The sequence below is a fragment of the Sus scrofa genome, chromosome 7, assembly GCF_000003025.6.
Source record: "Sus scrofa isolate TJ Tabasco breed Duroc chromosome 7, Sscrofa11.1, whole genome shotgun sequence".
NCBI lineage: Eukaryota > Metazoa > Chordata > Mammalia > Artiodactyla > Suidae > Sus > Sus scrofa.
Window position 1 is genome coordinate 83918734 of NC_010449.5, and position 23552 is coordinate 83942285.

Here is a 23552-nt window from a genome sequence, read left to right on the forward strand (position 1 = left end):
CATGGAGGGAATGAACTTTTACCTGGACCTCACAAGAGGAAAACAAATGATCCAGCTCCTCAAAATCTGATAGCTGCACCAAAATAAATTCAAGTCTTTGCTTCTTTCAAAACACTGACATACTGATCTCTAAAACTACACATGTTTAAGAATAACCAAGAGGAGAGGGAAAAAAAATCCCCCTTGCAACATTTGTCTTCTGAACTTGGCGCTGATTATTTTTCTTCCACATGGCCTGAGGTCTTCAAAAGGACACCCTTTGGGTAAAGATGGGACATGACATCAGGAAGTTTGAGCTACTGGTGACATGGACAGGAAAACAGCGTGTGCTTAGAGAAAACAGTTCCAGCCAAAGAGAAATATCACTGAGTCACATAAAGAAAAGGGAAACAAAACCATAATGCCTTCTCATTAAAAGTTGGCCATCTCTTGAAATTCAAATTTGACCAAATAGAATGTTCTTTTGTCATGAATCTGTTCAGTCCCGTGGAATGTACCTAAAATGTGGAAGACAGGGATAAAATTAAACCCCAAATAAGAGTGAGAAGAAAAAATAAGCCTAAGCAAGGAGTAACAAGCAGACTTCAAAAATATTAAAGGCAAAACTTAGGCAGAAAATGAGACCATTTATTCTGGAAAAGATAATAAAATTAAAAATGCCAGAGACATTGGTTAGGGAGCCCATTCCCACACCATCCTCCTTAGTGTAAAGCTCATCTCGATATTCTCTCTCTGCCATATTCTCAACTATACCTTCTCTCTCAAAACAGAACAATTTTGGGTTTGTTTCGTAAAAGGTTTCATGACTTTTAACAAAGATGAACATGAATGTACTCTTGGTTCATATGGAAAACCACAGGACCAGACCTCAGCACCACAGCTCCTGAGTAGCTATTCTGTAATTTTCTTATACGTTAATAACTTGATCCCTAAGATCCTACTAATAAATTTAATCTTATCAGTAATGTTCCCTTTATTCTCTTTCAAAATTAAATCACTGCACTTTTTTCCTGAATAGGTTTAATAAAGGAGGTCTAGAAATGAGTTTTTTCAAGGCCCACTTTTTGGAAGATTACTTTGGAAGCTCAGTGTTTTTAAAGATATGGCTGGGATGAGATCCTGGAGAGAGATGAGATGAAGGATGTTGGGCCTGTGGTACAATATTCGATTCTCTATTTGCACCAGTGTAAAAAGGGATATGGAAGTAATTCTGTGTCTGTCCAAGGTGAAAGATTCAGTAACCGTTTGTGCAGTGTGATCATAGCTGCAGAGTTGGGTTGAATCCGAGTTCTGCTGCTGATTAGCTATGTGACCCTGGGTCAATTGCTTAACCACTCTGTACATTAAATTCCTCAGTTTAGAGTGGGAATATTAATAGTTCTGGTATTCCCCGATTTTTGAAGGTTTGCTTTAACGCCATTTCACTTTTATGAAAGACCTCACATTAGTTATATGTCCTTGCTAACCAAAAGAAACCCAAAGAGACTTTTTGCTTTTAGGAAAAAAAAGCAAAGAGTGAAACTAGCATTCAGCATTTGTTTTGCAGAGAGCCTTATAGAGGTAGCCTGTACCCCAATTAGAGAGAGCCATTCCGCCAAGCTCTTTACCCAGGAACTATACTCAGCATCTCAGCATCAAGCCACCATAGCTTTGAACTGCCTGCGAGCATCTGTGGTTTACCTCGGTTTATTTTGTGCGTCCTTCGGCAAGATGTATCCTAAGGTAATTGCTTTTTCAGTTGAGGCCACTACGGTTTACAAGGGTTTCATAGGGATGCTTTACTTTCAGATAGCGGGGGTGGAGGGTGGGGTGGAGGGGATCCTATATTCACTTTAGCGTGTTTTTGTAAGTGTTTAAATGCATTAAAAGAAGTAAATTGCTTGGAGGAAGGTTTTTAATATGCAACCTATAACTGTAATTGTTATTGTCCTTGATAGGGTCTCAGTTGATGATACTATTTTTATTTATTTATTTTATTTATTTTTATTTTTTGCCATGAATTTGAGGAGTCTGGGAAAGAGCAATATTACCAGGTTTTTAGATTTTCGTAAGGCTCATAGCTGAAAAAACATCAAAGCAATGAAGGATACTGGACACTCTGGTAAAAACACAAAGGATTCTTCGGAGCCTCCTTTCTCTGTGTGTTAGGACAGTGGCGTTTTGACTGAATGGAGGAGCCCTTGTCAGCTGTCCGGGGAGGGTTAACTCACACCTCGGCAGGAGCCTCATGCCATTAAGTCAGGGAGAGTAATGAAATTTCATTTAATTTGTCAGGAAGAAAGTGCTAATGTTAAAAGGCATTTAATAAAAATGGGAGAGATTCTTTGAAAGGGAGTCCTTAAGTAATTACTTCAAGTGTCTTAGGCCTCCTCACCAGAATATTTACATTAGTGTCTTACAGAGCCAGTGTGTAATTAAATTAGTGCAGCATTTACATTCCTGTTTTTTTTTTAAAGGAAGTGTGATTTTATGAATAATCCTCCTTAAAAAAAAAAAGAGAGAGAGAGAGAAAATGATTTGATCAAATAAAATCAAAATTAGACGTGAGTGTTTTTCTGGAAGGTTTTAACAGAGAGAATTCCTGAATGAAAGGTTGTGTGTGTGTGTGTGTGTGTGTGTGTGTGTGTGTGTGTGATGGTGGGAAGAAGATGGCTTCAGCCTGTGGTGGCCATGCTCCTTCCTCACTTCCACTTGGAAGGGTGCCATCTTTTATTTTCTCAGACCTGACATGGAGAGTCAGGTCAGCAATGACAGACAGGCTGTCAGCATATGGCCCTGGACAGTCTTGTCTAGGCCAGGTTCTCTTTTCAGCAGGTATGGGAGGAAAGCATGGAGATGGATGTGTGAGTAAAAAGAAGTACTTTTGAAGCAGGGCAAGGCTGTTCATCCTCCTCACTGCTCCCCTATGCACAGGAAAGCTGAGCCCTCTCATCACTACCTTCTGCTGGAGGAGATAACTCATGTGCCAGGAGTAGTGGGCAACCTGTGGGAACATGGCTGGGTGGATGTGCACCTCCAAAGGAGGTCACATTTAGTAAAAAGATTCTTAAACATTTTTTGGAAGTAACCTGGAACCATTTCCAAATTGACTCATGAAGCATCCTCATGCCTGAAATTGCCCACAAAGATCATGTGAGTGTGTTAATTTTAGCACGTCTGACTCCTGTGAGGATGTTGCGGTCTGCACAAAAGTTGATGAGTTGAAGACAAAGTAAGCAAAGATCTATGAAAGGAGATATAGTTATAGATATGTCTTATAAAACTGATTAGAAGATTAAATGCGGTCAGGTTATCAGATGAGTTTGTAAAACTGTGAAATGCTAATAGTTCTAGCTGTTATTACAATCGCAGTGGAAGTGGTTTTACTAAAACGCAAATCTAGTTATGCCTCTCTCCTTCTTACTCAATCAGTGACTTCCCATGGCCCTCAGTAAAAGCCTGAACTTTTCAGTAAGCCATGCATTGCTTTTATTAATTTGCCAAAGTTGCACTCTTCATGAATCTGCTCTTCAAAATATCAGTTTTTCAGTGTTATAAGAATCCTCTCAGCTCTGGACCATCATATGTTTTTCTCTCTATCTAAAACTATGCTGCCTGGTACATTATCTGCCCAGTTCCAGTGGCTATATACACTGAAACTAAAAATTAAAAATTAAATAACATTAGAAATGTAGTTTCTTATATGCACTAGCCACATTTCAAGCACCCATTTATGGGTAGTGGCACCATATGGTACACATCCCAGCAGGTGTTTCCATGGACATCATGGGTCTACAGTGATCAGATGGTCACTACCTTGTGACTTCATTAACCACTCCACTTAGATATCACTTCCACAAGGAAGTCTTCCCTACCCCCATGTCATGCCTTAAAGAGCAGGTAGATTGTCCTAATCAGTATCTTAACCATGTAGAAGTTGCCTAGGTGCTTCTCTGAATTTCCTGATCCACCATAAGCTCAGTGAGGTCATGGACTTGTGAGAGTATTAACCAACATCTTACTGCCCCCTTAGAGAGCAAATCTTAACAAAAGTATTCATTGAGTATTTACTAGGTAACACTCTACGTACTTTAGGTATATGATCTCACTTAATACATAAGTAAGTACTATTTATCTCACATAGTACGTAAGTGGGGACTCGATGCAGCACATGAAGAGCCTGAGGCACAGAGAGATAAATCCCGAGCTCAAGTCTTGGAAATATTAAGAGGAAGAGCGGGTGCAAGGCCAGGCAGCCTGATTGCAGCACTTAGACTCTGAACCTCCCTGTTGTTAACACCCACACAATTTTGTTGAAAGAATGTGGAGTACCCAGGGACAGGCATGAAAATAGACAAAAGTTACTCTCTCATAACCCACTGTGTTTTCTAATTGTACCAATTTTCCCACCAGCCTGACTATATAAAGTGTTGTTTTCTTTTAATAAGTGCTTTCCGCTGTCTTCCTTCAGCTCTCGACTAGATGGAGTGGGAATAAAGGCATAGTGTACAGGCTGTAATGTTAAGAAACATACAGTTCAGAGAGGGGAAGCAAGCTGAAAGGCTAGTGAGCTAATTCTGGAAAGTCAAAATAAAGCAATCATGGCAAATATTCAACTGACTTGTTGCATGTGAGTCAGGGGTCCAAGTCACCCACTTTGATTTTTCTTGGCTCTAATGTTTTCATTTTCTGACTTCCCCAGTCACATTAATGAGCAATATTCTTTCTTTCTCATAGCTGCATGTGTTATTGATGCTAATTGTTAGATAATGAAATAACTAGACATTGCTTTCAACAAATTAAGATGGTGTCTATAAATAGGCCCCCACTCAACATTAAGCCTCATGAAGACTGTATCACAATAGCTACTAGTAGATCAATACTTGGTTACCCTTATTGACTATTATTATTATTGCTGTTGTATTAGTGAATGTTGATGCCACAAAAAATCTTATTTTAAAGCAAATGTGTTTAGTAAAATTTTGGTTAAATGTGTTTCTCATTATGATGGAAACTTAAGACTTTAGATCTTTTTGCAGAGTACAAATACATGGGTAAATAGGAAAATGAGTGATTGATCGAGTCCCCCCAGTGAGATTATCTTCTACCTTTAAAAAAAAAAAAAAAACTAAAGTATTAAAATAGGAAACTTCATGTTCTGGATTTGTACATTCAGAGGATTTCATATTAGTCTAGCAATCCTCTATGAAATTTATATATATTAACCCATTTATTCCAGGTTAGAAATCTATAAGATTACTATACTCGTTATATAATAAATGAGAAAATTAAGGCACAGAACCATAGTAATTTTCCCAAATCATTCAGCCAGTGAATAACTGAGCTAGCATTTGAACTTAGGCAATGTTGCTCTAGAATCACCTTGCCGTTTATCACCTCTCCATCAACAGGTCCAGTCACATACATATAAACACATACAAAAGTTTATACACACAGGAAAAGTTAAGAATGAACTTTTCAAAAAAAAAAAAAAAGATGAAACATTTGTCACTGACTTACAGGGAAAATGAAATTTTAAGTTATGTTTGAAAAAATTTCAAGTATGTTTAGAACAACTTAATATGTGAATCTATTTTTTCAACTGTGAATTTTATTCAATCTAAAGACAGATGAAGTATTTCTGACAAAAAGCTAGCAAGGTAAACCGAGATATGCTATGAGTATAAAATTATACACCAGATTTCAAAGACTTAATGTGGAAAAATATAAAATATCTCAACAATTTTTACATTGATTACATATTGAAATGTTAATAATTTGGACAAATTGGCTTTGCTAAAATAAATTTATTATTGAAATTTAAAAAAAAAGAATGACCTTTTCAAAGAAAAAAGAAAAGTAGAAAGATCCTCCCACATTTTTATTTGAGGATAGCACTTATGTGTCAAATGTTATTTGGACTATCTATACATTTAAATACAAAAAAAAAAAAAAATACTGGTGCCCACGTCTAAATAAGAAAATATGGAGTTCCCATCATGTCTCAGTGGTAACGAACCCGACTAGTATCCAAGAGGATGCAGGTTTAATTCCTGGCCTCACTCAGTAGGTTACAGGATCTGGTATTGCTGTGAGCTGTGGTGTAGGTCACAGACGTGGCTCAGATCTGGTACTGCTCTGGCGTGAGTTGTGGAGTAGGCCAGCAGCTGTAGCTCCAATTTGACTCCTAGCCTGGGAACTTCCATATGCCGTGGGTGTGGCCCTAAAAAGACTAAAAGAAAAAAAAAAAGGAAATGCAAAAGGAAATTTCTAGTAAAATGTGATGAATTTATCTGGTTTCATAATGAAGGAGATCAGTCAATAAGTGTTTCATAATCCATTTTATATTTCTTTCTTTCCTTTTCTTTTCTTTTTTTTTACAACTCTGCCGCATAACCTCACTGGGAGATTTTGCTCAAGGGGAGCAAAAAGCTTTAGTTGATGTTTAAAGAATTGTTCTAAGTTTGTGTCATTTAAGTGAATTTTGATTTTAAATAACCCTCAGTATTTGGCTGCTGTTTACTGCTGGTACACACAAAGCTAAATTACACTCTTTTTTCCCAAACATAAAGAAAGAAATAGAAAAAATAAGAAAATTTAAAAATGTATTTTGCAAGTTCATATTAGCAACTGCTTCAATCAAAACCCAGGTATAGTAAGTTCTTCCTCCTCATCATGAAGTGCCACTAATGGCATTTTACAAATGCATGGATTGTATTCTTTTTCTCAGAGTAATTTATAAAGAGGCTGCAGTGGTTCACCCTGGCATTTGGCCATCTCAGTTACTTAGCAGGACTGAGGGAAGATCTGACCGGATCAGGTCAGCTGTAATCTGGCCTTTGGATGAGAAGGAAGAGAAAACCCAGAAGCTATCCAAAAAGTCCATTCAAGTGAAAGGAAAACATCCCTGTGTTTGAAGACCCTGAAGCAGTTGGGGGAAAAAAAAAAAAAAAAGAAAGAAAGAAAGAAAAAAAGGTGATCAGTATTTTTGACTCTAAAGCTTATTCTAAGGCAGGGGAAGAAAAGAATAACAGCAGATCACTTTGCTTTTCAAAAAAAAAAAAAATGATTTTGGAAAAAGTAGCATTCCACAGGACATAAAACAGCTAGACCTTTTAAACATGATTCAAACAATTGCTAACATTATTTAAAGTTAAATTCTTGGCAACGAAAACATCCAATGACCAAAAATCATGTTTGTGGTATTTAAAAAAAAAAAAAATATATATATATATATATATTGAAATGGGGGAAACAGATTCCAAAAAAATGATTTGTAAGGATGTGGTTAAAACTATTTATATACCGGGTTCTATTTGTTTTACAGCTAGTGGTGCACGGACAGCATGAAAGGTTATCTTTGACAAGGTTTTAGCTATTATTTTCATCCAGTGAAATGGTATTTCTTGAGAAAAAAAGGTCTTTGGAACAAAATAACAATAAATCCTGATTTAGATACATAAACCTGCCATTGATATCACATAATATCAGTGTTCTTTCTCACTCGATACAGGCGTTTTAAAGATAAATGGTAAAACTGAACTGGAAATCCATCTGGCTGGCTGCCGGCTCTAATGAATAACCCCACTTTGGCGCGTGCAATGTAAGCAGAAAGTTCTCTCCCGGCCTCTTTTGTCTGTCATGAATCTACGAGACAGCCGACATAATATCTGGGCGACAACGGTGCGCTAACAGTGCAGTGACTTCCATTTTCTTTGCTTTCTATTGATTTTCACTTAATAACTGGCGAAATACTAAACGTCCGCCCTGAGTACCTAATAAATCCTGCCTGAGCTTTTTATTGAGGAGAATTTAATAAAAACAACCATTGCGGCTGAGGGATTTTTCTTCTGGACAGAACACAGGGGTAGGGGACAGCAGGGTTGGGCAAGAGGAAGCCATCTGATTTTTTTTTTTTTTTAAGGGACTCTCTCCCCTTTAGAAAAGCAGTACCCATGTCAAGGATGCCTGTGGGTTTGAACCGGGTTCCTTGGAATAGAAGCTGCACGTTCTGCATGTAGGCTGTCTGATAATAGGAGAAAAAAAAGGGGTGCAAAGACTTGGTCAAAACCAACTTATGGTCCCCTGGTGTCCTCGGATACCTGCTTTTGAGCTCTGCCCAAGGGCATCCTTGTTGTTATCAGTGGCTGTCAAAAATCTACAGAAATATAGATTTTACTATACTATTTAATTGTATATGAGATTTGATACTATAAGTACAAGCATGACATGTCTGTTGAGTCCTTGGATGTCTTTATCAGAACTTTAGATATTAAAAGATATGGTGAATTTCTGAAGGGAAAAGGCATATACAAACTATTTTATTTAATGCTAATTTGAGGCTCACAAGTTCACTTTTGGGACAAGGAACTCCATTTGAAGCTCTTTAAAACAACGAAAATTGGAAAGTGTTAGCTTCGCATCCTTCACCATCTTCTTGTGCATATACTTCTAGAACAATTTCCATTGTTGATGCTTAAAGAAAACCTCCTTATTCTGCTATGTGGTCTTTTAGAAAAGCATATGCCGACCATGCCTCCCCCATCCTTTACATTTTAATTGATCTTCAGGCTATTTTCAAATCACTGGGTTTAGTGAACAAGTACTTCGGAATCATTTCCCATGTATACACCCATTCCATTCCATCCTCAATAAAGAGTCCACATCTTTAGAAAATTTCAAAATAGGAATTTACCTTGAAGTTTTTAAAAGTAGAATCCACGGGTGTCTGATTTGAGTATCAGTGTTATAAAAACCACAGTCACTTGAGCAAAGCAAGCCATGACTCAGTGACTCATCAGCAGCTCCATGGCAACATATCCTGCAGAATATGGGGACAAAGGTAGTATGACCTAGTGCTGGTTCAGGCAAAGAAACTTGATTGAAATCTTGGCTTTCCCTCCTCTGAGGTTTGGTTATTTTGTCTATGAAATGAGGATACTGTTGCCCAATAAGCATGGCTGATGTTACCTGGGCAAAAATCAATAAATGTATGGGTGCTGGATGACCGATGTCCATTTATTTCACTGAGGTACCTCAATAATGAGTAGTAGTTAATCAGCTGTGATGGGACTCGAAATTGGCAAAACCCTAGAAATCTCCCTTTTTTCTCCACAGTGTACAGCTGACTTAACTCTTCCATGCTTCAGTGTCCTTGTTTCTAAAGTGGAGCTCATCTCAAAGTTTTCGAAACTGTGAAAGGAATGAATGCACATTAAATGGGTAAGAGTTTCTGATATGAATGGGACAGTCAGGGTGACAATGATATGTCAGTGTAGGTTCATCACTTGTAACAAACGTGGAGGATGTTAAGAGTGGGAGAGGCTGTGCTTGTGTGGAGTGGAGTGTACAAGAACTCTCTGTACCTTCCTCTCAATTAAAACTGTAAAAAACAAAGTTTAGAAGATTTAAAAAAAAGAGAGATGAATAACAACAGAACCAAGAATCCCTGCACATAGAAATACTCAGAAGTACTCAATAGTGTTTGCTTTCACTATTTGCAAATACTGTTTAAGAATAACTGAAATCAAGTTTTGACTCTTTACGAAACAGAGTGTGATCTTTCTTCTAATGGGACTTTCACTTAACTTAGCTATTGATGTCTTCTTAACCATCACAATTTGGGAGTGGGGATGGGGTATTGCATCTTTTGTTTGTCCAGTTGTCACTAAAAATAAAGATAATTTAGTTAAACCTTTAACATATTTCCTTTACAGATCATCTTTTTAGACAAGAGGGTTTTGTTTTTTCTTTTTTTTTTTCTTTTTTTATTTTTCAGATTCTTGTAGAGCCTAGCCTATTTTATTCTCAACAGAATTTTTTTTTTTTCTTTTTGCCTTTTCTAGGGCTGCTCCCACTGCATATGGAGGTTCCCAGGCTAGAGGTCTAATTTAAGCTGTAGCCGCCGGCCTATGACAGAGCCACAACAGCAACGCGGGATCCAAGCCACGACTGCGACCTACGCTACAGCTCACGGCAATGCCAGATCCTTAACCCAATGAGCAAGGCCAGGGATTGAACCTGCAACCTCATGGTTCCTAGTCGGATTTGTTAACCACTGAGCCACGACGGGAACTCCTTGCCAGAATGTTTTGGTTCCAGCCAATCAGATAAGTTTAACACTGCAGAAAATTCAGCAGGGCAGGTACACATCCCTGAGCTGAGATTTTTAAGGAGGTCATTTCAGACTTGAATCTCAGGTTTTTGCAGGGCACTGGGTGTTAGCTTCCTCTAATGGGTCCACATAAAGGTGTATTGCTATTCAGATAATGTCTTCCACTGCTCAACCAAAGGTTGTTGTACTGAGCTGTGATTGTGACAAATGATTTACTATTAGGAACATTCTGTAATTATTGTTCGGTGGGACCGCAGACCGATACATCATTAACATGATAGACGGCCTTTTATATCAGCAAAAATAACTAAATTAATAAAAATGGCTTCATTCCAAACCCTGTCAGAAAGCCAATACTCAGAACAATCAAGTAGCTGTGATACCTGAGAAAGCTATAGTTTATATCCCCCAACAAATCATGTTTTATGCATAAGTAATAAAATATTTGTATATATAATCTCTATAATATGGATCTGTGTAGCTGAACAGATTTTTATAGATATCAGCTCTAAATAAAAATAAAAGATATTTAACTATTTTCTCCAAAATGATGTAGACTTAAATTTATGCTTTTATACAATTGGATTGCAGGTTTAGAGTATTAGAATCCATCTATGATGTTTTTTCTTTCAATGCTCAAGCATCAGGAAATATTTTAATAAGGATCCTGCAGACTGGACCATCTTTTCTTGGTCTTTCTCCCTCTCTCCCTCCCTCCCTCTCTCCTTTCCTCTATCCCCCCTTCCTTTCTTCCTTCATTCTTCTCTCCTTCATCAACAAACTCCGGACGTATGCTTTCAATCCTTGGCCTCACATTTTTTTTACTTTTTCACACAGAATTAAACACTAAACATTTTATGAGGAAAGAAATTTTCCTACACCAAAACATCTCAAAGCCTCCAGCAATGCTTTATTCAACCCTGTCTCCCCAGCACCTGATTTAGGCCCTCCGAAGGAATCAAGATGTCAATAATGGTATTTGGAAAGAAAATTAACATAGCAACATTTGATGAAATTGACTGTTAGGAAATTTGGCCTCTGCTAACCTTGCAATTTCTATTGTGCAGAGGCTTCCAGAGATGGGGATCTCCAGGAACTGTGCCTGACTAATTTCCTACCATCTTCCCATTAGCCTGGTAGCTACAGTCACTGCCACCCTACAGAGAAGGACACTGAGGTTCAGGATGATCTGGAACTGGTCTAAGTCATGTCTCCCCATAAAACCATAACACAGAAGTTACCACTGAACAAAACTAATTCAGTTTTGCCATCTCAAACAACTACTGCTCCAAAGAAATAGAATCTACCACTGCATCTTTCAATATCTGTGCTCATATCACTGTGATTCTTATGTTTGAAAAAATTCTATAATCATAATATTTAGCAAAATTAGATACAAATTTTCTTTAAAATATTTTAAAAAGATTGGTAAAAACTGAGTATTTTTAAATATACATATATATTTTTTTCAGAATATTGTTAAAAGCAAAATGGTCTTTGCATTGCATTGGATAAGCATTGAATAGTTAAGGCATCTGCCTCACCTGCTCAAGCATTGCTCAATGTATATGAAGTGTATGCAAGTATATGGAAGAATTCAGTAGTATGCAGAGAAAGTACAGGAAATATTCAAATTGAAGACTAGGATAAGGGAACCAACAAGAGAGAAAAGAAAATATCTCTAAACTTATTTTTTTTTTTTCTAAACTTAAATGTAAGTAGTCACACTGTATGTTTGAATGACTACTTATCTAGGATCTTATCTCAGAGTCAAAGGTATAAAGTCACTTAAATCTTTATCTGTTGTCAATAGTATGGCTCAGAAACATTCAACTGACACAATTAAGTGTCTTGATTTCTTTATTTTAATAAGGCCTTACCATGTTGAGGGACATTCATAGGAGCATAAATGTAAGGTTTTTTTAAAAAAACCTTACATTTAAAAATTTAAACCTGGAGGATATTATTTGGACTATTTCCTTGAAACTAAGTTTGCTAAAACTGAATGTACACTTGGCTTTCCAATATTTTTGTTGTCCTTTTGTTCTAAAGCAATGAACCATGCAATCATAGTCACCAGTGGTTAAGAGGAAAGAAAGACATGTTTCTGGGTACTCACTTGCAATAGACTTAAAGAAACAAAATATGGTCTATAGGTATTCATATAAAACCTCTAAGATATATATATGTGAGTAAAAATCATAATTATGTTTCTAGGGTTTTGCACTTTATTACTGATGGTAAATTTCAATAAAAAGTGACCATTATAATCATGGGGCTCTACATGGACACCTAGGAACCAAATCTCCCAAGAAATCAGGGAAGGGATAAAATAGAACTTCACTATTTCCCTTTCTGTTGTTTTCTTCCTTTGCTATTTTCTATCATTCAGCATGTTTGGTACACAATCTCCCGTTCAAAATGCTTAGGGTAAAGTGTGTTTTATAATTCAGAATTCTTAGGATTTTGAAAAGTAATATGACACATATATCCATACATTACCCACCATCATCAGTGGGTATGACTACTCACTCCAAATGGGGATAAAAACTACGTATACTCTACATCAGCCTGAATCACATTTTGCTACATGTGAATTGAGGTCAATATGGAATGGTGGCCATAGAGGTCCCCCAACACGCACACATACAAGCACACATAAATAAATGCTGATTTTTCTGGAGACTCAGATTAAGGAATCACAAAGAAGGGATTGTTTGCAGATCTGTAGAAACCAACCCTGAGCATTCTGTTAATTTAAATACAATTTAAATTTACTTTTGGACATGTTTTAAAAAGTTTTCATTTTTTTAGAGCATTTTTAGGTTCACAGCAACATTGAATGGAATTTACAGAGATTTTCCACATAAGCCTAGCCTTTCTTATTATCAAAATCCCCACCAGAGTGGAATATTTGTCACAACTGATGAGCCTACATTGGCACTTCATAATGATCCAAAATTTCTGGCTTACATTAGGGTTCACACAGGTATGCCTTGTTGTTTGCATTTGTCCTTTTGCATTTTTATAGAACATATCCACTCTTGTTAGTACCTTAAAAAAATTACAAGCTGCCATTTGGTAGATGATCAATCAAATATACTTTATTCATTGAGAAACTGATATTGTGATACAGTTAAAGATTCAATACAATCAATATTACTTTTAGAAACTGATATTGCATTTTAGAAATATGCTATTGTTACTTCATTCTTGTACAGAAATTTACCTTGTTCACTTCTGTCTACTACCAAAACTATTTTCAAAAGTGTTCAGACCTTAAAAACATAGTCTATATTTGCCTACAGAAAACTATTTTTATTAAATAAAGACATGGTTTTAAAAGTAAGATTGCTATCTAAAAGGGCTTGGAAAAGGCTTCTTATGGTAGCTCATTTCTTTATATTTTTACTGCATACATGAAATCAGTCTCAGAAGCCGGTTGCAATGGACAACACAATCCAGAATTATAGCTTAAAGATGCTTGGATGATATTAGAAATCATCTTAATTCTGAAAGCAAAATAAGTATGAAAGCAACCCAAGTCAAGTACTGTGCAAGGTGAGCGAGGCAGGCGTGCAGGTAAAGGACACTCAGAGACCTTCTCCAGATAGACAGGGGGAGAATCAGGCAATTGTTTTTATGGCTAAGGCTTGATTGAGACCTATTTTAAACCTTGTCTTTTCTGCGTTGGCCTTCTCTTAAAGGAAGACAAATGCCCTTGAAAAGGCGTCTTAAAAGTATGATTCACGGACTTGGGAAGAATTACAGGATGCAGACGGCCTAGAGTGGTGCCTCCCCCCAGAGGAGTTCACATTTCCTTCCTCTTAATCTGAGTGAACCATTAAAAAGTTAGTCAGTTCCCTAGAGGCCCTTCCCAAGGAATCTTCTAAAAGGAAATACCCTGCACTGGAAAGGTAATTTACCTAGACAGGATTTAAAAATCGTGGTTCCCATTTAGAGATAACCAGTGACTTCACATGGGCTGGTGTATCAGGTCTTTTAGGAATTCTCCCTGAAGTTAGTTAACAAATCAGAGGTAGGCAGAACAACAACATGGGCACACACAAGCACTCACACACACACAACTACTCCTGTATGCTTTATTTCTTCTTATAAGCAATTAAATTCCTCATATGAGAGTTTCACAGCTGTTGGAATATCAAACTGTAAATATGCAATAAATTGAGTATTTCTGAAAATAGGCTCATGTTCAAGCCACAAATGTATTGTTTTCTATTCTGAGAATGCTTTTAATTACTTTATCTAGTGGGAAAACTCTTTTCTTAGGGATAGGCATGTGGGAGGAGAGCAAAATCTGTGCTCTGGACCTTAGGGAGTGCTGTGGTAATTTCGTGTCCGAGGTCTTTGGGAAGCTGGATTTAAGCGCTGATTCCCTTTTATGGCAAAATAACTTATGAACTTGCCTTTTGAGAGTCCAGTGGAACATGGGGCATGGCTACAGAAAGCGGCAGCTGTGAATATTTGTAAAGCAGCTCAGTTTCCCATCTGTGGCAGTTCTTTCTCCCCTGCCCCCTTCTCCAAGGCGTGTCTTACCCAGGTTTCAAGTAAATGATAGAATAGGAAAGAATGAATGAGAACTTTGGATGGTAGCAATTCCTAGCAATAAATGAATTTCTTTCCTAAGGTTTTGTAGGCAATGGATTAGAAGTTGAGCACTGCCTGACATTTATTAGGGATTTTTGCATTTCCTTGGTCCAGAATCCCATTAGAAGGAATTTTACTGATGGCTGTGAGAACTCTGTCATAGCTCTTTTGCTCAAATAGTATCAGGATTCAACATTTACACACTCAGCTGATTATTTAAAAGTTCTCTCAGCAGAAAATGGAGAGAAATTAAAACACTGGAGTTTGTCCATTTAAGGATGACTCTTCATACTGAAATAGACAAACCTGGGAGACAGAACTGGGCAAAGGAGGAACGCATGTTCCCATCTTTTACTTATATTTTCTGAAACCAGAAGGACAAGATTCAGCAATGTTAGTGGGTTTAAAAAACAACCAGAAGAATCCTGTTTCCTCCAGGAACTTAATGTTTCTTAGCTATGGGGCAGAGCTCTGATATTACACTTTATTAGGAACTAAAGTCAAGCCAGAAAGATGTGGTGGGAATATCTGGATCTGCATATCTTTAATAAATACAAACTCTTTAGCATAGCAAATCATGGGAAAAAGTATGATTCTATTTATCAGGGAGTCAAATTTAAATGATCCAATTATAGGGCAAAATTAGGAGAGACATTTTAAAGCTATCCTCTCAGTGTCATTAAAAATAGTAAAACTGTTTACTTTTGGTAAACCACTTGTCCCATTATTTCTACTGCAATGGACTTAGAAAAAGAGCTAAGAAAAATTCCCCTCCTTTATTTTTTTCTTTTCATAAAACTCAATCCACAGGCCTGTATATTATATTCACATTTTTTTCTTGTGTGCTTCCTTTTGTATTTTTTGGCTGCACTGGTGGAATTTTCTATGATAAGAGGACCACCAGTCCAGTGTGCATGGTGTGGGGTTGGCCCAGTTGAGTAGGCCCCACTGGGCCTTCAAGGAAGAGGGCCAGGAATTCACAGGGCTTGATAATTGCCAGGGCTTTTTCTGCTTTTAAGTGAACTATACTCTTCCTGGTAAATCAACGCCTGGACATTGGAGATTTAACACCATCTCAGTGAACTGAGCAGAAACTCTGAAGAAGCAGCCCCAGAAAAACCTACATGACCCATTCCAAGCTCATTTAAAATTGAAAAGGTCATTGTATGAGCTACTATTAGGACCTTGAACATTGTTTAAACCAACTTCCAACATGAAGTATGTAAATTTAAATAAAAGTGTCTTCATTCATAAAGTACAAATATTTTGTGTTCAAAGCTTTTCATTTTGCATTCCTAACTCATCTACCCTCCATATCTATTGTCTTTAATTTAAAAAAAAATAAAAATGAAGATATCAAGATTCTTCATGTTCTGACTAATGTATTTGCTATCTGTAATCCAATCTAATTTGGTAAATATTTATAGATCACATAGGCCATTAAGTCAGTAATGGCCTGACTTGATGATATGAGGATAAAAGAGATGATATGGAGTTTGGCCAAATGGTATTTATGGTAAGCAACCAATTTTCTATTTCTATCTTGATATGGTTGTCAGTATTTCCTTCTTAACTGGTTGGATTCATGACTGAGACTGATTTTCTCTCTCTCCTTGTGTCTTCACCCTTTGATATGTAATTTTGTCATGTGACTAAAGGAGAAGAATATATTGACCTGTCCCTTGACTTAGATGCCCTATGTGGTCAAACGAATAAGGTGGCCATGATAGTATGCCTTAACAGGCTTTCAACATTTCTGCTTTCATTCTTGTGCTTCTGCTGTGCCCTTGAGGAACACATGTCTGGTTCCAAGAGGAAAATGAAGAACATGGAAAAGGCAGTCATCCCAAATGAATCACCCCAGCCAAGCTCAGAGTTAATCAGCAAAGCTCCAGCTGACTTACAGTTGCACAAGCAATAACAAACAGCGCCTTTTAAACAACTGTATTATTGTACAGCAACAGTTATCTAATACAGTAAGACTCATTCATTCATTCACTTATTTATCCTCCAACATTCTTTCAGTTGGATGTCTAATAAAGACCCAAGTTCTGTGGCAACAGCCTTATATACAAAGTTGGAACTTCCAGAGGAAAGAGATAAATGGAGCAGTAAATAAAATGGATTTGCAGAGTTCCCATCGTGGCTCAGTGGTTAATGAATCCGACTAGGAGCCATGAGGTTGAGGGTTCGATCCCTGGCCTTGCTCAGTGGGTTGGGGATCCGGCGTTGCCTTGAGCTGTGGTGCAGGTCGAAGATGTGGCTCGGATGCAGCATTGCTGTGTATCTGGCATAGGCCATCGGCTACAGCTCGGATTAGACCCCTGGCCTGGGAATCTCCATATGCCGTAGGTGCGGTCCTAGAAAAGGCACACACACACACAAAAGACAAAAAAATGAAATGGATTTGCAAAGTGGTCAGATGCATGTAAACTTGGCGCTATGATGACTGCCATAGGGTGCTACAGAAGGCAGTATGGAAGAGGAGAGATAAACCTAGAAAAAATTTAAAGAGTAAGTAGGGATTAGGAAGGCCCTAAATTTGGATTTTGAAGGGGAAAAGGATGGGAAGACATTCTCTGCTAAGAAAGCATGAATTTGCAAATATCCTATTGTTGGAAAAAAGCTGGTGCTTTGAGGGCAGGGCAAGGAATCTGACAGAATCAGGAACCATATCTCGAATTTTCTTAAACTTCACGTGGTTCTTAACATGACAATCACAGGTATAGCTCAAGAATGGCTTGGTGATGTTACAGGTCACTGTCTTGAGGAGAAACTAGAGAAAATGTTTAAGGAAAGTCACCTTCGAATTGCCCAGCTCTCTATCTAAATTTGGACCTAACTTCTAAAGAATGTCAAACTCAGGCAGGAAGCCTTTTGATTATTTTGGTGTTTTTCTCTTCACTTCCTGCTTTAATCTTACAGCACAGGGACCAAACTATTCTCAGGGGAACTACTTCCTTGGTATTTTTGGCATGTCTTTTACCAGGAAACTGGTGGAAGTGTCAGGGGTACCTTTTTCAAGAGATTTCCACTTTAGCCAAGGGGGGTTGCATCCACTTCCTAACCATTCAAGGCTTTAACCTTTTGTGGTTTACTCATGTTCACTATCATGAAGCTTTGTTGAGAAAAAGTCAGGAAGTCCTTAAAGGCTCCACAACTATGTTTTCTTAACTGCCAAGTTATAACTCTGCTAGTTACATGAAACAGGTTTTTTTTGTTTTGTTTTTTGTTGTTGTTGTTTTGGGTTTTTTTAGTAGAGATATCTTGAAAATTAGTATGTTCCAATTGGAAAGAAACTCGGAAGTCATTGGGCCCACTCCTCTCTTTTTACCAAGTTGGATGGGCTGTTGTTCTGGGAGTAAAATTTTTAAAAAAGACAAGTTCAAGGTCTCATTAATTCAGGACCAATACAAAACTGGAGCTCCTGGCCCCCAAGCTAGCATGCTTTAGAACTACAACCTTATACAACTCATATTATCTAGAACACCCAACCTGATCCACAAATAAAACTTATATGTAGAAACATAATGTTCCAGGGTCTTAAAATAAGAAAGAATAAGTCAAAGAGAAAATGGAACCCATGATTCCAAAAAGAACTGAAGGATTGGGTTTCACAGGTAAGATGATTATTTTTACAATGGCAGATATCTATTAGCAAACTTGGGATGGAGGTGTTTGAAGTGTGGAAATGGACAGGAAAAGGAGAAGGAGGAAAGAAGACACTACATCTTTAAATTGAATTGAATGTTCTGTGACTTTAAATGAAAGCTCTTCTGTTGTTGGGCAAATAAATTTAAACCACTTAACATGGCAGAGAAGGTCAGGCAAGCTTATTATAGTGATCATAGCGTTACAGCTATTGCGATTGACCGCTGCTCTCTGGAATCACCAATAATCAGAGACCGCAAGCTGTGTTTGCAGAGAAAGGTCATCATTCATTTTTTTCAAAGCATTAATATCTTTTGTTTGTTTGGCTCAACATGAAACAGGAATCGATAGAGGTAATTCACAGAGCAATTAGCCCCTCATCTGTCAAACGGCATCTGGGTGTATTTAACAAAAAGACCTTTGGAAAGGTTTAAAAAGGAAGAAAGTGCCTATACCATCAACGATTTATATTTTCTACATGACATGTTGTGTATGTATCTGTGAAAAGGGGGGCCCTGGGACTAAGAAAATATACATAAAGCCTGCTATAAATCTACACTTGAATGTTATGATGTCTCAGTGTAGAGATAGACCAAAAAAAGCTCAGATTACATTCTTGCCTGGTTCCCATGAAGAAGGCAAGTGGCATTTGGGGTTTTGTATCATGGACACACATAGCTCTGGTACATAGATTTCACAGAAATGAAGATGTCAAGGAAAAACTTGTTTTGAGTAGTGAAACACATAAGAGAGAAACAAATGCTCTCTTTTAGCATCAGACACTATGCCTTTCATGCTGTGTTAGACTGCTCCTGAGATGGGCCACAGCTAGGCTGTGTGACCCACTGCAAGGAGACAGCTCCCCCCAGTTCCACAGCCATCCTGGCATGGCCCTGTCTCCACCCCTAATGTGCCTATTTTAAAATAAGAAGTGAAAAAAGTGAAATGAAATATTCACTTAAAAAAGTATTTTAAAAAATGAATTCTGTTCTGGATCTATTTTTCTTCATCGTCAGTTGCATGTATTAGGGGATTAATGCAGTAAGTATCAAAGAGATGGGCTTTTTAAAAAAAATTCAGCTTGGGGGACTTGTCTACACATTGCGCAAATGCAATTACTCTCAGCAGGACCAGATGTATTTCAAGCATGGTGTATTTTCTTTTCAATGCTCTGGCTCTTCCTTCTGACTTTTTCTTGACCTTTCTTTCTTTCTTTCTTCCTTTCTTTCTTTCTTTCTTTCTTTCTTTCTTTCTTTCTTTCTTTCTTTCTCTCTCTCTTTCTTTCTCTCTTTCTTTCTTTCTTTCTTTCTTTCTTTCTTTCTTTCTTTCTCTCTTTCTCTCTCTCTCTCCCTTTCTTTCTTTCTTTCGTTCTTTCTTTCTTTCTTTCTTTCTTTCTTTCTTTCTTTCTTTCTTTCTTTCTCTTTTTCTCTTTCTTCCTTTCTTTTTTAGTCCTTCTCTCATCTCTCCTTTTTTTGTTTTGTTGTGTTGTGTTTTGTTCTTCACCCAGACTATAAGATCATAGCCAAAAAAGAAGTCATGAGATAAAAAAGAGAGTTACAGAAGTTTAGCTTCTTCTGTGGCTTCAGAATTGGGTTTTAAATTTACTTTTCATCTTATTATCAAAACATTCTTATGGGTTACCTACCCATCTCTAAGGCTTTGTCAAGATAATGGTGAACATCTTATCTGGAAGTTACCTTATACAGTTAAGTAAAAAAGGAGACTGCACTGAACTTTGAGTATAAAATTAGGACTATGAAAAAATACCACAGCCAAAGACTGAAAGGAAGCAAACCTTAAATAATGTTGTCTTTGGGTAGAGAGATTATGGAGGTTATTTGGGACTTCATTTCAAATTTTGTTATTTTCAAAATGTTCTATAATAACATACTACTTGTTTAATTTGAAAAACTAAAACATGACTTAAATGTAATGCAGTAACGCAACGAATGCAATTGGGTCTTTGCAAATTTTATACTGACCTCGGGTAACCAGAATTTTACTTTTTGTAAACATTGTGAAACACTCTTGTTGAATTTATTTTTAGGCTAGAACTAAAATCAGTTCTTAGAGCCTCATGAAAGTGTACAGAACAGGTACAATTTCAATCTGACTAGAAACGAAGTTGAGGATGGTAAGGTAGCGGGAAGTAACTCATGGTACACCTAGATTTCTGAAATAATGAATGCTATTACAAGAGAATTTCATTGTCAAATATTTCGGTCTAATTTTTCTGAATGTGGAATTTAATCCTGGAGGCATTTTGACACAGAGTTCCCCTCTTCCTGACCTCCCCAATTTTTGTTATTTCTTCCTGTTTTTGTGCTATGTTTCCATACATTCAATATATAGTTTGCCTTGTGTGGAAAAGTTCACTGTATCCTATAGACATTGGCTAATAACTACTTCCCATACTTCCAGTTACTAAAGCAAACACTACAGTCAGCAGTTATCTATTTTGCTCTCATGAAAATACTATACCATAATATACTTCAACTATAATCAGAATCATCCCACCTTCCAAACAGTTATTCAACAAGCAGAGGTTATTATTTCCTTGTTATACTGTCTTAGGGGTGGGTCTGGCTTCCATGGACTTTGCACATTTTTCTGATTTGTAAATCAAACCTGAGTTAGAAAGATGGACTGCCACCTCCTCTGGGCTCTGCTTAGTGTCACAAGGGTATAGTTCATCAGACAAACACCTCATAAGCATCAGTTCTGGCTGCCTTCCAGGGCAAACCATGTCATGCCATTGAATAACACTTAGGACCCAATCTTTCATCCTCCTCCTCCATAACTAAATAAATTGGATAAAGGTCTTGCCCTGTCTCAAGATAACAAGAAGTTTAAAGAACTTACTTGTGTTTCATGTTGCAGACACAAAGCATTAGAGAAGTGAACAAAAACAAAATGGCGGCTTTCCTGAAGTTCAAAGGCATCTCTGATACCAAATGAAGACTGACAATCCTCCTTTCCCTGATGGGCACAAAGTACAGTGCTAAGTTAAAGGAAAGTGAATCAGAGTGAGACCTGAAAGAAAATGAACCTAGAATTTTCTAATGCTCTTTTCCTCAAAACCTGCTCGTCATCTAGAGCAGGACTCTTTTTCTGTAAAACTTTTTTTGTAAAAGACCAGATAGTAAATAGTTTTGTGTTTTGTGTACTACATAACATCTCTTCAGCAGCTATTGAACTTTGCTGTTACATTGTGTAAAAGAGCCAATGAAATATTAAAACAAAGGAATGTTGCCCGGATGCCAATAAAACTTTCTTATGGACCTCAAAATATGAGTTTTATATAATTTTCATGCTTTCCAAAATTTCATTCTTCTTTAGATTTTTTTCAACCATTTCAAAATTAAAAAACTATTCTTGGCTTACAGGTAATGCAAAAGCAGCCATTGGACTGGATTTGACCCTCAGGCCAGAGAATCCCTGTTCTGGAGTTCTGAAGTTCTAGTTCAAATCTGTAAATCAGATCTTACAGAATGACAGATCCTCCCTGGCTGCTCTCAGTTTAATGACAGCTGTTGTTTACCATTTAACTATCATCTCCTGTGAATAAAGGTGCTTTTCTTTAACTTGAATCTTACCTTTTGTTATTTCAGAAAAGGCTCATTAAACTTTTTAAACTCATTGAATTTAGAAGAGAATCTTAATTATGTGTGACTCAGGCATGGAGGTTTTTTTTTTTTTTTTTTTTTTTGGAGGTAGGGCTTGGGATTCCATAACCAGACCAAATTAAACTACATAAAACCATGTCTTTATATATTTCTATGTTAGGTCTTGTTTTGTTTTTCCAGATAAAAATCCAAAATAGTATAAAGTCAATTGAATTCAGTTTAGTTTATTCACACAATAACATAAAATAATTATTAAATAATTTTGGAAACTCTTTGGTGGCAAAGGAAAATATTCTCTTTCTGATATACAAAAAGAAATCAGAGTACAAAGCTCTACATTTGCATTGTGATTGCATATGTAACAAGAAGATAAATAAAATATTAAAAATATTTATGAGGAAGTTTATTTCTTTACACTTTCTTTTAATATTTTCTAAATATTTCACAGTGTGTATAGTGTGTTTATAATTAGAAAAACAATGTTTTCAGAATACTCTTTGCTCCCATCTTTTAAAAGTATTTCTATGGACTGGTCTATGTTTTTGTAGCAATCCTGATGAGAAATCATGAAATATTCTGCATGACTCATTGACCACTGGAAGGCTTTGTGATAGCATTGAAGATAACCTCCAGTGAGCTCATAAAAATAATTACCTGAAAGTTGCACAAATTCAGCATTTTTATGACATGCAAATAAATAAAAGAAAGGAAGAAACAAGAGATAACACAAGTAAGATTTCATAAAAGGGACAGCAATAACTATATGTAAAAAGAAATAATAGATGTTACCAAATTGTGTAAAATTTTGGCAGGTCAATAGAACTGAATGAGAGAGAGCCAAAAAAACCCTTCCTCCCTTGCTGTTCAAAAGAGGAACAAAGCACTAATTACTCTCTGGCATCAAAATCTTATTTATATTTATGACCAAAATTTTCTTAAAAGCCTTCCTCTTCATTTGTAAATTTCCTAAAAGAATTGACCTAAGCCAAGCAATCAAACTTTCCTCCATGGAGGCAACATAAGAAAAAAGAATTCTTCCATGCCTTGTTTAGTGTGTTTTTATTTCAACTTTTGGAAGAAAAAACTCAATCTCAACTGACAGCATGACACATGATTCCCACCTATGTAGTTATTCTGATTTACATCCTAGACACCATCAGGAAGAGGTATGTATAGTTTGTTTTCTCCTGAACATAAAAAAAATTAAAGATTTTGAAAGGATCTCAGAGAAGAATGTCATATTGAGGATATATTAAAGATGATTTTAAATTATCAAATATCAGAAAAGCCTTGTTTATATTGTTCACTGCTTGGAAGGAAAGTAAATTATGAAAATAAAAGAACCAGTGGCATCTTAGAAGTAAAATAATGGCATTCCAGACATTTAGTACATTGTGGCCTAAAACTTGGGATTTAATCATTTGATTTGGCATGTCATAATTTTAAACTGAAAGTACTAATAGAAACATACCTGAAGGAGGTGATTGAGTGCCTCTGCTCTTCTCTGTCTTTTCCTGCTTCCATCCCATAGAAACTGAACTCCCAAGTAATCTACTTGACTGACGGACTTGTAA

At 36.8% G+C, this 23552-nt stretch overlaps 1 long non-coding RNA gene across 1 annotated transcript; it reads left to right on the plus strand.

Annotated features, from left to right (window-relative positions):
• On the plus strand, nucleotides 491–21337 carry LOC110261614. Its single transcript, XR_002345971.1, has 4 exons — nucleotides 491–1722; nucleotides 7493–7582; nucleotides 9097–9201; nucleotides 21233–21337. It is a non-coding gene; the product is annotated as an uncharacterized LOC110261614 (long non-coding RNA).